The following is a 12,704-nucleotide window of genomic DNA, read 5'->3' as shown; positions in this document are numbered from 1 at the left end:
ACAAGAATCTCGTTTACCATACAAGTTCAATATCACAGAAAGTGAAAAATGGATAAAGAACTTGTGGTACTTACGTACAATGCAGTATCACTCAGCAATGAAATCTATGTCATCAGGCCCGTAGCAGCATAATGAGTGGATTCAGGTACGATGATTCTAACTGAAATAAGTCACACAGAAAAAGAAACATCATAAGATATCACTAATACACGGAATGTAAACTTGGCTACACAGGAACTGCATTCCAAAACAGAACAGGGTCTCAAATTTAGAAAACCAACTTATGCTTGCTTAAGGGGAAAGGTGAGTTGGGGTGCTGCATAAAACCAGAGATTGAAATGAGCACAGATAAAGTTCCTTAAGCCAAATATGGAATAGACAAGAGCTACTCCTTGCTCAACGAAATGGACTCAACACCCCATATTAAACGCCTAAGAATGTACCTGACTAGTAAGTATCTTAAAACCTATGGATTGCTATGTCTCCAAAAGAGAATCAAGCGTGTGTACAGGGGCATAAACGCAGCAGTGATAGGATTGGAGAGGTTCGGTGAGCAAATGAAGACCCTTTGAAGTCATATTGCATGGTACCCATTCCACGGGTCTCAACTCTCCAGGTTTAAGGTATTCTTCCTTCAGCTAAAACATGCATGTGGAACCCAGAGTATGATCAACCATGTGAACGGGAGACGTGTTCAAATATGTCTCAGTTTTCCTCCCCTGGTACTCGGGTGCAACATTCCAGACGCTTTACTAACACTCTTCCGACTTGGAGAGTCAGTCCCTTTAACCTCCTGTTTGGCCCAGTTTGCAATTTCTGCGGAAGATGAACAGGAATAGCGAGAACCAATGAGAGACTAGCTGGAGGTGTCTGGACGGGCAAATTTAACTCTCATTTCCCACCAGGAAGAGGAATTAACCAAAGGCTCAGCGTGCCGTGCCGGAACCAGATTAGGGCCTGAAGCCATCCTGCGGTGTTGCGGCCAGGTCACAAGAAAGTGAGTTGAAGAAAGGAGCTCAGGGGCACTGTAATTCACAAACCTGCAGAGTTATAAATGACAGCTATCGTCCAAAAATAGACTGAAGTAAGGCTGCCAAGAGGACTTGAAATCGGGGCAGAATTGCAGGAAACCGATTTCAGGAGGTAGACTGGAATTGCATTGAAAGCATAGGAAAAGAGGCAGAACGTCCACAATGATGCACTTGGCCAAAAAGGGCGTATGCGTTTTTTCCTGAATATATTCAGGAAAAAACGCATACGCCCTTTTTGGCCAACCAAGCAAGCTTGCAAAGGAAATCTGCACTACAATGAAGTCTCACTTCCCCCCGGTCAAAAGGGCCATCTGAAAAAAGGGTAAAATCCAGAAAGGCAGGACAGGCCATGGAGAACTGGGAGCCTTGTTATGCTGATGGGCGGGATGTAAATTGCCAACAGACACTCGGGAGAAGTGTATGGTGTTTCCTGAAACATCTAAAAAACAAAGCAACAGAGCCTAGGGCACTGCCACTTATGGTCCTATAGCTTAGGGAAATTAAAATCAAAAAGACACAGCCACCCCAAAGTTTGGGACACCTCCATTTACAAGAACCTCGTTTACAGTACAAGTTCAACATCGCAGAAAGTGAAAAATGGATAAAGAAGTTGTGGTATTTACTTACAAAGCAATATCACTCAGCAATGAAATCTGTGTCATCAGGCCCGTAGCAGCACAATGAGTGGATTCAGGTATGATGATTCTAACTGAAATAAGTCACACAGAAAAGAAACATCATAAGATATCAGTAATACACGGAATGTAAACTTGGCTACACAGGAACTGAATTACAGAACAGAACAGTGTCTCAAATTTAGAAAACCAACTTATGCTTGCTTAAGGGTAAAGGTGAGTTGGGGTGCTGCATAAAACCAGAGATTGAAATGAGCACAGATAAAGTTCCTTAAGTCAAATATGGAATAGACAAGAGCTACTCCTTGCTCAACGAAATGGACTCAACACCGCATATTAACCGCCTAAGAATGTACCTTACTAGTAAGTATCGGAAAACCTATGGATTGCTATGTCTCCAAAAGAGAATCAAGCATGTGTACAGGGGCATAAACGCAGCAGTGATAGGATTGGAGAGGTTCGGTGAGCAAATGAAGACCCTTTGAAGTCATATTGCATGGTACGCATTACACGGGTCTCAACTCTCCAGGTTTAAGGTATTCTTCCTTCAGCTAAAACATGCATGTGGAACCTAGAGTATGATCAACCATGTGATCGGGAGACGTGTTCAAATATGTCTCAGTTTTCCTCCCATGGTACTCGGGTGCAACATTCCAGACGCTTTACTAACACTCTCCCGACTTGGAGACTCAGTCCCTTTAACCTCCTGTTTGGCCCAGTTTGCAATTTCTGCGGAAGATGAACAGGAATAGCGAGAACCAATGAGAGACTAGCTGGAGGTGTCTGGACGGGCAAATTTCACTCTCATTTCCCACCAGGAAGAGGAATTAACCAAAGGCTCAGCGTGCCGTGCCGGAACCAGATTAGGGCCTGAAGCCATCCTGCGGTGTTGCGGCCAGGTCACAAGAAAGCGAGTTGAAGAAAGGAGCTCAGGGGCACTGTATTTCACAAACCTGCAGACTTATAAATGACAGCTATCGTCCAAAAATAGACTGAAGTAAGGCTGCCAAGAGGACTTGAAAGCGGGGCAGAATTGCAGGAAACCGATTTCAGGAGGTAGACTGGAATTGCATTGAAAGCATAGGAAGAGAGGCAGAACGTCCACAATGATGCACTTGGCCAAAAAGGGCATATGCGTTTTTTCCTGAATATATTCAGGAAAAAACGCATACGCCCTTTTTGGCCAACCAAGCAAGCTTGCAAAGGAAATCTGCACTACAATGAAGTCTCACTTCCCCCCGGTCAAAAGGGCCATCTGAAAAAAGTGTAAAATCCAGAAAGGCAGGACAGGCCATGGAGAACTGGGAGCCTTGTTATGCTGATGGGCGGGATGTAAATTGCCAACAGACACTCGGGAGAAGTGTATGGTGTTTCCTGAAACATCTAAAAAACAAAGCAACAGAGCCTAGGGCACTGCCACTTATGGTCCTATAGCTTAGGGAAATTAAAATCAAAAAGACACAGCCACCCCAAACTTTCGAACGGCTCTGTTTACAAGAACCTCGTTTACAGTACAAGTTCAACATCGCAGAAAGTGAAAAATGGGTAAAGAAGTTGTGGTATTTACTTACAAAGCAATATCACTCAGCAATGAAATCTGTGTCATCAGGCCCGTAGCAGCACAATGAGTGGATTCAGGTATGATGATTCTAACTGAAATAAGTCACACAGAAAAGAAACATCATAAGATATCAGTAATACACGGAATGTAAACTTGGCTACACAGGAACTGAATTACAGAACAGAACAGGGTCTCAAATTTAGAAAACCAACTTATGCTTGCTTAAGGGTAAAGGTGAGTTGGGGTGCTGCATAAAACCAGAGATTGAAATGAGCACAGATAAAGTTCCTTAAGTCAAATATGGAATAGACAAGAGCTACTCCTTGCTCAACGAAATGGACTCAACACCGCATATTAAACGCCTAAGAATGTACCTTACTAGTAAGTATCGGAAAACCTATGGATTGCTATGTCTCCAAAAGAGAATCAAGCATGTGTACAGGGGCATAAACGCAGCAGTGATAGGATTGGAGAGGTTCGGTGAGCAAATGAACACCCTTTGAAGTCATATTGCATGGTACGCATTACACGGGTCTCAACTCTCCAGGTTTAAGGTATTATTCCTTCAGCTAAAACATGCATGTGGAACCTAGAGTATGATCAACCATGTGATCGGGAGACGTGTTCAAATATGTCTCAGTTTTCCTCCCCTGGTACTCGGGTGCAACATTCCAGACGCTTTACTAACACTCTCCCGACTTGGAGAGTCAGTCCCTTTAACATCCTGTTTGGCCCAGTTTGCAATTTCTGTGGAAGATGAACAGGAATAGCGAGAACCAATGAGAGACTAGCTGGAGGTGTCTGGACGGGCAAATTTAACTCTCATTTCCCACCAGGAAGAGGAATTAACCAAAGGCTCAGCGTGCCGTGCCAGAACCAGATTAGGGCCTGAAGCCATCCTGCGGTGTTGCGGCCAGCTCAAAAGAAAGCGAGTTGAAGAAAGGAGCTCAGGGGCACTGTATTTCACAAACCTGCAGAGTTATAAATGACAGCTATCGTCCAAAAATAGACTGAAGTAAGGCTGCCAAGAGGACTTGAAAGCGGGGCAGAATTGCAGGAAACCGATTTCAGGAGGTAGACTGGAATTGCATTGAAAGCATAGGAAAAGAGGCAGAACGTCCACAATGATGCACTTGGCCAAAAAGGGCGTATGCGTTTTTTCCTGAATATATTCAGGAAAAAACGCATACGCCCTTTTTGGCCAACCAAGCAAGCTTGCAAAGGAAATCTGCACTAAAATGAAGTCTCACTTCCCCCAGGTCAAAAGGGCCATCTGAAAAAAGTGTAAAATCCAGAAAGACAAGACAGGCCATGGAGAACTGGGAGCCTTGTTATGCTGATGGGCGGGATGTAAATTGCCAACAACCACTCGGGAGAAGTGTATGGTGTTTCCTGAAACATCTAAAAAACAAAGCAACAGAACCTAGGGCACTTCCACTTATGGTCCTATAGCTTAGGGAAATTAAAATCAAAAAGACACAGCCACCCCAAAGTTTGGAACGGATCTGTTTACAAGAACCTCGTTTACAGTACAAGTTCAACATCGCAGAAAGTGAAAAATGGATAAAGAAGTTGTGGTATTTACTTACAAAGCAATATCACTCAGCAATGAAATCTGTGTCATCAGGCCCTTAGCATCACAATGAGTGGATTCAGGTATGATGATTCTAACTGAAATAAGTCACACAGAAAAAGAAACATCATAAGATATCACTAATACACGGAATGTAAACTTGGCTACACAGGAACTGAATTCCAAAACGGAACAGTGTCTCAAATTTAGAAAACCAACTTATGCTTGCTTAAGGGTAAAGGTGAGTTGGGGTGCTGCATAAAACCAGAGATTGAAATGAGCACAGATAAAGTTCCTTAAGCCAAATATGGAATAGACAAGAGCTACTCCTTGCTCAACGAAATGGACTCAACACCCCATATTAAACGCCTAAGAATGTACCTGACTAGTAAGTATCTTAAAACTTATGGATTGCTTTGTCTCCAAAAGAGAATCAAGCGTGTGTACAGGGGCATAAACGCAGCAGTGATAGGATTGGAGAGGTTCGGTGAGCAAATGAAGACCCTTTGAAGTCATATTGCATGGTACCCATTACACGGGTCTCAACTCTCCAGGTTTAAGGTATTCTTCCTTCAGCTAAAACATGCATGTGGAACCCAAGTATGATCAACCATGTGAACGGGAGACGTGTTCAAATATGTCTCAGTTTTCCTCCCCTGGTACTCGGGTGCAACATTCCAGACGCTTTACTAACACTCTCCCCACTTGGAGAGTCAGCGCCTTTAATCTCCTGTTTGGCCCAGTTTACAATTTCTGCGGAAGATGAACAGGAATAGAGAGAACCAATGAGAGGCTAGCTGGAGGTGTCTGGACGGGCAAATTTAACTCTCATTTCCCACCAGGAAGAGGAAATAACCAAAGGCTCAGCGTGCCGTACCGGAACCAGATTAGGGCCTGAAGCCATCCTGCGGTGTTGCGGCCAGCTCAAAAGAAAGCGAGTTGAAGAAAGGAGCTTAGGGGCACTGTAATTCACAAACCTGCAGAGTTATAAATGACAGCTATCGTCCAAAAATAGACTGAAGCAAGGCTGCCAAGAGGACTTGAAAGAGGGGCAGAATTGCAGGAAACCGATTTCAGGAGGTAGACTGGAATTGCATTGAAAGCATAGGAAAAGAGGCAGAACGTCCACAATGATGCACTTGGCCAAAAAGGGCGTATGCGTTTTTTCCTGAATATATTCAGGAAAAAACGCATACGCCCTTTTTGGCCAACCAAGCAAGCTTGCAAAGGAAATCTGCACTACAATGAAGTCTCACTTCCCCCCGGTCAAAAGGGCCATCTGAAAAAAGTGTAAAATCCAGAAAGGCAGGACAGGCCATGGAGAACTGGGAGCCTTGTTATGCTGATGGGCGGGATGTAAATTGCCAACAACCACTCGGGAGAAGTGTATGGTGTTTCCTGAAACATCTAAAAAACAAAGCAACAGAGCCTAGGGCACTGCCACTTATGGTCCTATAGCTTAGGGAAATTAAAATCAAAAAGACACAGCCACCTCAAAGTTCGGAACGGCTCTGTTTACAAGAACCTCGTTTACAGTACAAGTTCAACATCGCAGAAAGTGAAAAATGGATAAAGAAGTTGTGGTATTTACTTACAAAGCAATATCACTCAGCAATGAAATCTGTGTCATCAGGCCCGTAGCAGCACAATGAGTGGATTCAGGTATGATGATTCTAACTGAAATAAGTCACACAGAAAAGAAACATCATAAGATATCAGTAATACACGGAATGTAAACTTGGCTACACAGGAACTGAATTACAGAACAGAACAGGGTCTCAAATTTAGAAAACCAACTTATGCTTGCTTAAGGGTAAAGGTGAGTTGGGGTGCTGCATAAAACCAGAGATTGAAATGAGCACAGATAAAGTTCCTTAAGTCAAATATGGAATAGACAAGAGCTACTCCTTGCTCAACGAAATGGACTCAACACCGCATATTAAACGCCTAAGAATGTACCTTACTAGTAAGTATCGGAAAACCTATGGATTGCTATGTCTCCAAAAGAGAATCAAGCATGTGTACAGGGGCATAAACGCAGCAGTGATAGGATTGGAGAGGTTCGGTGAGCAAATGAAGACCCTTTGAAGTCATATTGCATGGTACGCATTACACGGGTCTCAACTCTCCAGGTTTAAGGTATTCTTCCTTCAGCTAAAACATGCATGTGGAACCTAGAGTATGATCAACCATGTGATCGGGAGACGTGTTCAAATATGTCTCAGTTTTCCTCCCCTGGTACTCGGGTGCAACATTCCAGACGCTTTACTAACACTCTCCCGACTTGGAGAGTCAGTCCCTTTAACCTCCTGTTTGGCCCAGTTTGCAATTTCTGTGGAAGATGAACAGGAATAGCGAGAACCAATGAGAGACTAGCTGGAGGTGTCTGGACGGGCAAATTTAACTCTCATTTCCCACCAGGAAGAGGAATTAACCAAAGGCTCAGCGTGCCGTGCCAGAACCAGATTAGGGCCTGAAGCCATCCTGCGGTGTTGCGGCCAGCTCAAAAGAAAGCGAGTTGAAGAAAGGAGCTCAGGGGCACTGTATTTCACAAACCTGCAGAGTTATAAATGACAGCTATCGTCCAAAAATAGACTGAAGTAAGGCTGCCAAGAGGACTTGAAAGCGGGGCAGAATTGCAGGAAACCGATTTCAGGAGGTAGACTGGAATTGCATTGAAAGCATAGGAAAAGAGGCAGAACGTCCACAATGATGCACTTGGCCAAAAAGGGCGTATGCGTTTTTTCCTGAATATATTCAGGAAAAAACGCATACGCCCTTTTTGGCCAACCAAGCAAGCTTGCAAAGGAAATCTGCACTACAATGAAGTCTCACTTCCCCCCGGTCAAAAGGGCCATCTGAAAAAAGTGTAAAATCCAGAAAGACAAGACAGGCCATGGAGAACTGGGAGCCTTGTTATGCTGATGGGCGGGATGTAAATTGCCAACAACCACTCGGGAGAAGTGTATGGTGTTTCCTGAAACATCTAAAAAACAAAGCAACAGAACCTAGGGCACTTCCACTTATGGTCCTATAGCTTAGGGAAATTAAAATCAAAAAGACACAGCCACCCCAAAGTTTGGAACGGATCTGTTTACAAGAACCTCGTTTACAGTACAAGTTCAACATCGCAGAAAGTGAAAAATGGATAAAGAAGTTGTGGTATTTACTTACAAAGCAATATCACTCAGCAATGAAATCTGTGTCATCAGGCCCTTAGCATCACAATGAGTGGATTCAGGTATGATGATTCTAACTGAAATAAGTCACACAGAAAAAGAAACATCATAAGATATCACTAATACACGGAATGTAAACTTGGCTACACAGGAACTGAATTCCAAAACGGAACAGTGTCTCAAATTTAGAAAACCAACTTATGCTTGCTTAAGGGTAAAGGTGAGTTGGGATGCTGCATAAAACCAGAGATTGAAATGAGCACAGATAAAGTTCCTTAAGACAAATATGGAATAGACAAGAGCTACTCCTTGCTCAACGAAATGGACTCAACACCCCATATTAAACGCCTAAGAATGTACCTGACTAGTAAGTATCTTAAAACTTATGGATTGCTATGTCTCCAAAAGAGAATCAAGCGTGTGTACAGGGGCATAAACGCAGCAGTGATAGGATTGGAGAGGTTCGGTGAGCAAATGAAGACCCTTTGAAGTCATATTGCATGGTACCCATTACACGGGTCTCAACTCTCCAGGTTTAAGGTATTCTTCCGTCAGCTAAAACATGCATGTGGAACCCAAGTATGATCAACAATGTGAACGGGAGACGTGTTCAAATATGTCTCAGTTTTCCTCCCCTGGTACTCGGGTGCAACATTCCAGACGCTTTACTAACACTCTCCCCACTTGGAGAGTCAGCGCCTTTAATCTCCTGTTTGGCCCAGTTTGCAATTTCTGCGGAAGATGAACAGGAATAGCGAGAACCAATGAGAGGCTAGCTGGAGGTGTCTGGACGGGCAAATTTAACTCTCATTTCCCACCAGGAAGAGGAAATAACCAAAGGCTCAGCGTGCCGTTCCGGAACCAGATTAGGGCCTGAAGCCATCCTGCGGTGTTGCGGCCAGGTCACAAGAAAGCGAGTTGAAGAAAGGAGCTCAGGGGCACTGTAATTCACAAACCTGCAGAGTTATAAATGACAGCTATCGTCCAAAAATAGACTGAAGCAAGGCTGCCAAGAGGACTTGAAAGAGGGGCAGAATTGCAGGAAACCGATTTCAGGAGGTAGACTGGAATTGCATTGAAAGCATAGGAAAAGAGGCAGAACGTCCACAATGATGCACTTGGCCAAAAAGGGCGTATGCGTTTTTTCCTGAATATATTCAGGAAAAAACGCATACGCCCTTTTTGGCCAACCAAGCAAGCTTGCAAAGGAAATCTGCACTACAATGAAGTCTCACTTCCCCCCGGTCAAAAGGGCCATCTGAAAAAAGTGTAAAATCCAGAAAGGCAGGACAGGCCATGGAGAACTGGGAGCCTTGTTATGCTGATGGGCGGGATGTAAATTGCCAACAACCACTCGGGAGAAGTGTATGGTGTTTCCTGAAACATCTAAAAAACAAAGCAACAGAGCCTAGGGCACTGCCACTTATGGTCCTATAGCTTAGGGAAATTAAAATCAAAAAGACACAGCCACCTCAAAGTTCGGAACGGCTCTGTTTACAAGAACCTCGTTTACAGTACAAGTTCAACATCGCAGAAAGTGAAAAATGGATAAAGAAGTTGTGGTATTTACTTACAAAGCAATATCACTCAGCAATGAAATCTGTGTCATCAGGCCCGTAGCAGCACAATGAGTGGATTCAGGTATGATGATTCTAACTGAAATAAGTCACACAGAAAAGAAACATCATAAGATATCAGTAATACACGGAATGTAAACTTGGCTACACAGGAACTGAATTACAGAACAGAACAGGGTCTCAAATTTAGAAAACCAACTTATGCTTGCTTAAGGGTAAAGGTGAGTTGGGGTGCTGCATAAAACCAGAGATTGAAATGAGCACAGATAAAGTTCCTTAAGTCAAATATGGAATAGACAAGAGCTACTCCTTGCTCAACGAAATGGACTCAACACCGCATATTAAACGCCTAAGAATGTACCTTACTAGTAAGTATCGGAAAACCTATGGATTGCTATGTCTCCAAAAGAGAATCAAGCATGTGTACAGGGGCATAAACGCAGCAGTGATAGGATTGGAGAGGTTCGGTGAGCAAATGAAGACCCTTTGAAGTCATATTGCATGGTACGCATTACACGGGTCTCAACTCTCCAGGTTTAAGGTATTCTTCCTTCAGCTAAAACATGCATGTGGAACCTAGAGTATGATCAACCATGTGATCGGGAGACGTGTTCAAATATGTCTCAGTTTTCCTCCCCTGGTACTCGGGTGCAACATTCCAGACGCTTTACTAACACTCTCCCGACTTGGAGAGTCAGTCCCTTTAACCTCCTGTTTGGCCCAGTTTGCAATTTCTGTGGAAGATGAACAGGAATAGCGAGAACCAATGAGAGACTAGCTGGAGGTGTCTGGACGGGCAAATTTAACTCTCATTTCCCACCAGGAAGAGGAATTAACCAAAGGCTCAGCGTGCCGTGCCAGAACCAGATTAGGGCCTGAAGCCATCCTGCGGTGTTGCGGCCAGCTCAAAAGAAAGCGAGTTGAAGAAAGGAGCTCAGGGGCACTGTATTTCACAAACCTGCAGAGTTATAAATGACAGCTATCGTCCAAAAATAGACTGAAGTAAGGCTGCCAAGAGGACTTGAAAGCGGGGCAGAATTGCAGGAAACCGATTTCAGGAGGTAGACTGGAATTGCATTGAAAGCATAGGAAAAGAGGCAGAACGTCCACAATGATGCACTTGGCCAAAAAGGGCGTATGCGTTTTTTCCTGAATATATTCAGGAAAAAACGCATACGCCCTTTTTGGCCAACCAAGCAAGCTTGCAAAGGAAATCTGCACTACAATGAAGTCTCACTTCCCCCCGGTCAAAAGGGCCATCTGAAAAAAGTGTAAAATCCAGAAAGACAAGACAGGCCATGGAGAACTGGGAGCCTTGTTATGCTGATGGGCGGGATGTAAATTGCCAACAACCACTCGGGAGAAGTGTATGGTGTTTCCTGAAACATCTAAAAAACAAAGCAACAGAACCTAGGGCACTTCCACTTATGGTCCTATAGCTTAGGGAAATTAAAATCAAAAAGACACAGCCACCCCAAAGTTTGGAACGGATCTGTTTACAAGAACCTCGTTTACAGTACAAGTTCAACATCGCAGAAAGTGAAAAATGGATAAAGAAGTTGTGGTATTTACTTACAAAGCAATATCACTCAGCAATGAAATCTGTGTCATCAGGCCCTTAGCATCACAATGAGTGGATTCAGGTATGATGATTCTAACTGAAATAAGTCACACAGAAAAAGAAACATCATAAGATATCACTAATACACGGAATGTAAACTTGGCTACACAGGAACTGAATTCCAAAACGGAACAGTGTCTCAAATTTAGAAAACCAACTTATGCTTGCTTAAGGGTAAAGGTGAGTTGGGATGCTGCATAAAACCAGAGATTGAAATGAGCACAGATAAAGTTCCTTAAGACAAATATGGAATAGACAAGAGCTACTCCTTGCTCAACGAAATGGACTCAACACCCCATATTAAACGCCTAAGAATGTACCTGACTAGTAAGTATCTTAAAACTTATGGATTGCTATGTCTCCAAAAGAGAATCAAGCGTGTGTACAGGGGCATAAACGCAGCAGTGATAGGATTGGAGAGGTTCGGTGAGCAAATGAAGACCCTTTGAAGTCATATTGCATGGTACCCATTACACGGGTCTCAACTCTCCAGGTTTAAGGTATTCTTCCGTCAGCTAAAACATGCATGTGGAACCCAAGTATGATCAACAATGTGAACGGGAGACGTGTTCAAATATGTCTCAGTTTTCCTCCCCTGGTACTCGGGTGCAACATTCCAGACGCTTTACTAACACTCTCCCCACTTGGAGAGTCAGCGCCTTTAATCTCCTGTTTGGCCCAGTTTGCAATTTCTGCGGAAGATGAACAGGAATAGCGAGAACCAATGAGAGGCTAGCTGGAGGTGTCTGGACGGGCAAATTTAACTCTCATTTCCCACCAGGAAGAGGAATTAACCAAAGGCTCAGCGTGCCGTTCCGGAACCAGATTAGGGCCTGAAGCCATCCTGCGGTGTTGCGGCCAGGTCACAAGAAAGCGAGTTGAAGAAAGGAGCTCAGGGGCACTGTAATTCACAAACCTGCAGAGTTATAAATGACAGCTATCGTCCAAAAATAGACTGAAGCAAGGCTGCCAAGAGGACTTGAAAGAGGGGCAGAATTGCAGGAAACCGATTTCAGGAGGTAGACTGGAATTGCATTGAAAGCATAGGAAAAGAGGCAGAACGTCCACAATGATGCACTTGGCCAAAAAGGGCGTATGCGTTTTTTCCTGAATATATTCAGGAAAAAACGCATACGCCCTTTTTGGCCAACCAAGCAAGCTTGCAAAGGAAATCTGCACTACAATGAAGTCTCACTTCCCCCCGGTCAAAAGGGCCATCTGAAAAAAGTGTAAAATCCAGAAAGGCAGGACAGGCGATGGAGAACTGGGAGCCTTGTTATGCTGATGGGCGGGATGTAAATTGCCAACAACCACTCAGGAGAAGTGTATGGTGTTTCCTGAAACATCTAAAAAACAAAACAACAGAACCTAGGGCACTTCCACTTATGGTCCTATAGCTTAGGGAAATTAAAATCAAAAAGACACAGCCACCCCAAAGTTTGGAACGGCTCTGTTTACAAGAACCTCGTTTACAGTACAAGTTCAACATCGCAGAAAGTGAAAAATGGATAAAGAAGTTGTGGTATT

At 43.8% G+C, this 12,704-nt stretch overlaps 1 long non-coding RNA gene across 9 annotated transcripts in view; it reads right to left on the bottom strand.

Moving 5' to 3' along the window:
• Positions 1 to 12,704, bottom strand: part of LOC307181240 — a 1,005,010-nt gene that overhangs the window by 572,864 nt on the left and 419,442 nt on the right. The gene's annotated exons all lie outside the window — the stretch shown is intronic.

This window comes from Stenella coeruleoalba, assembly GCF_951394435.1.
Source record: "Stenella coeruleoalba genome assembly, contig: scaffold_84, whole genome shotgun sequence".
NCBI classification, from domain to species: Eukaryota; Metazoa; Chordata; class Mammalia; order Artiodactyla; family Delphinidae; genus Stenella; species Stenella coeruleoalba.
This window is presented reverse-complemented; position numbering and strand designations above follow the sequence as displayed.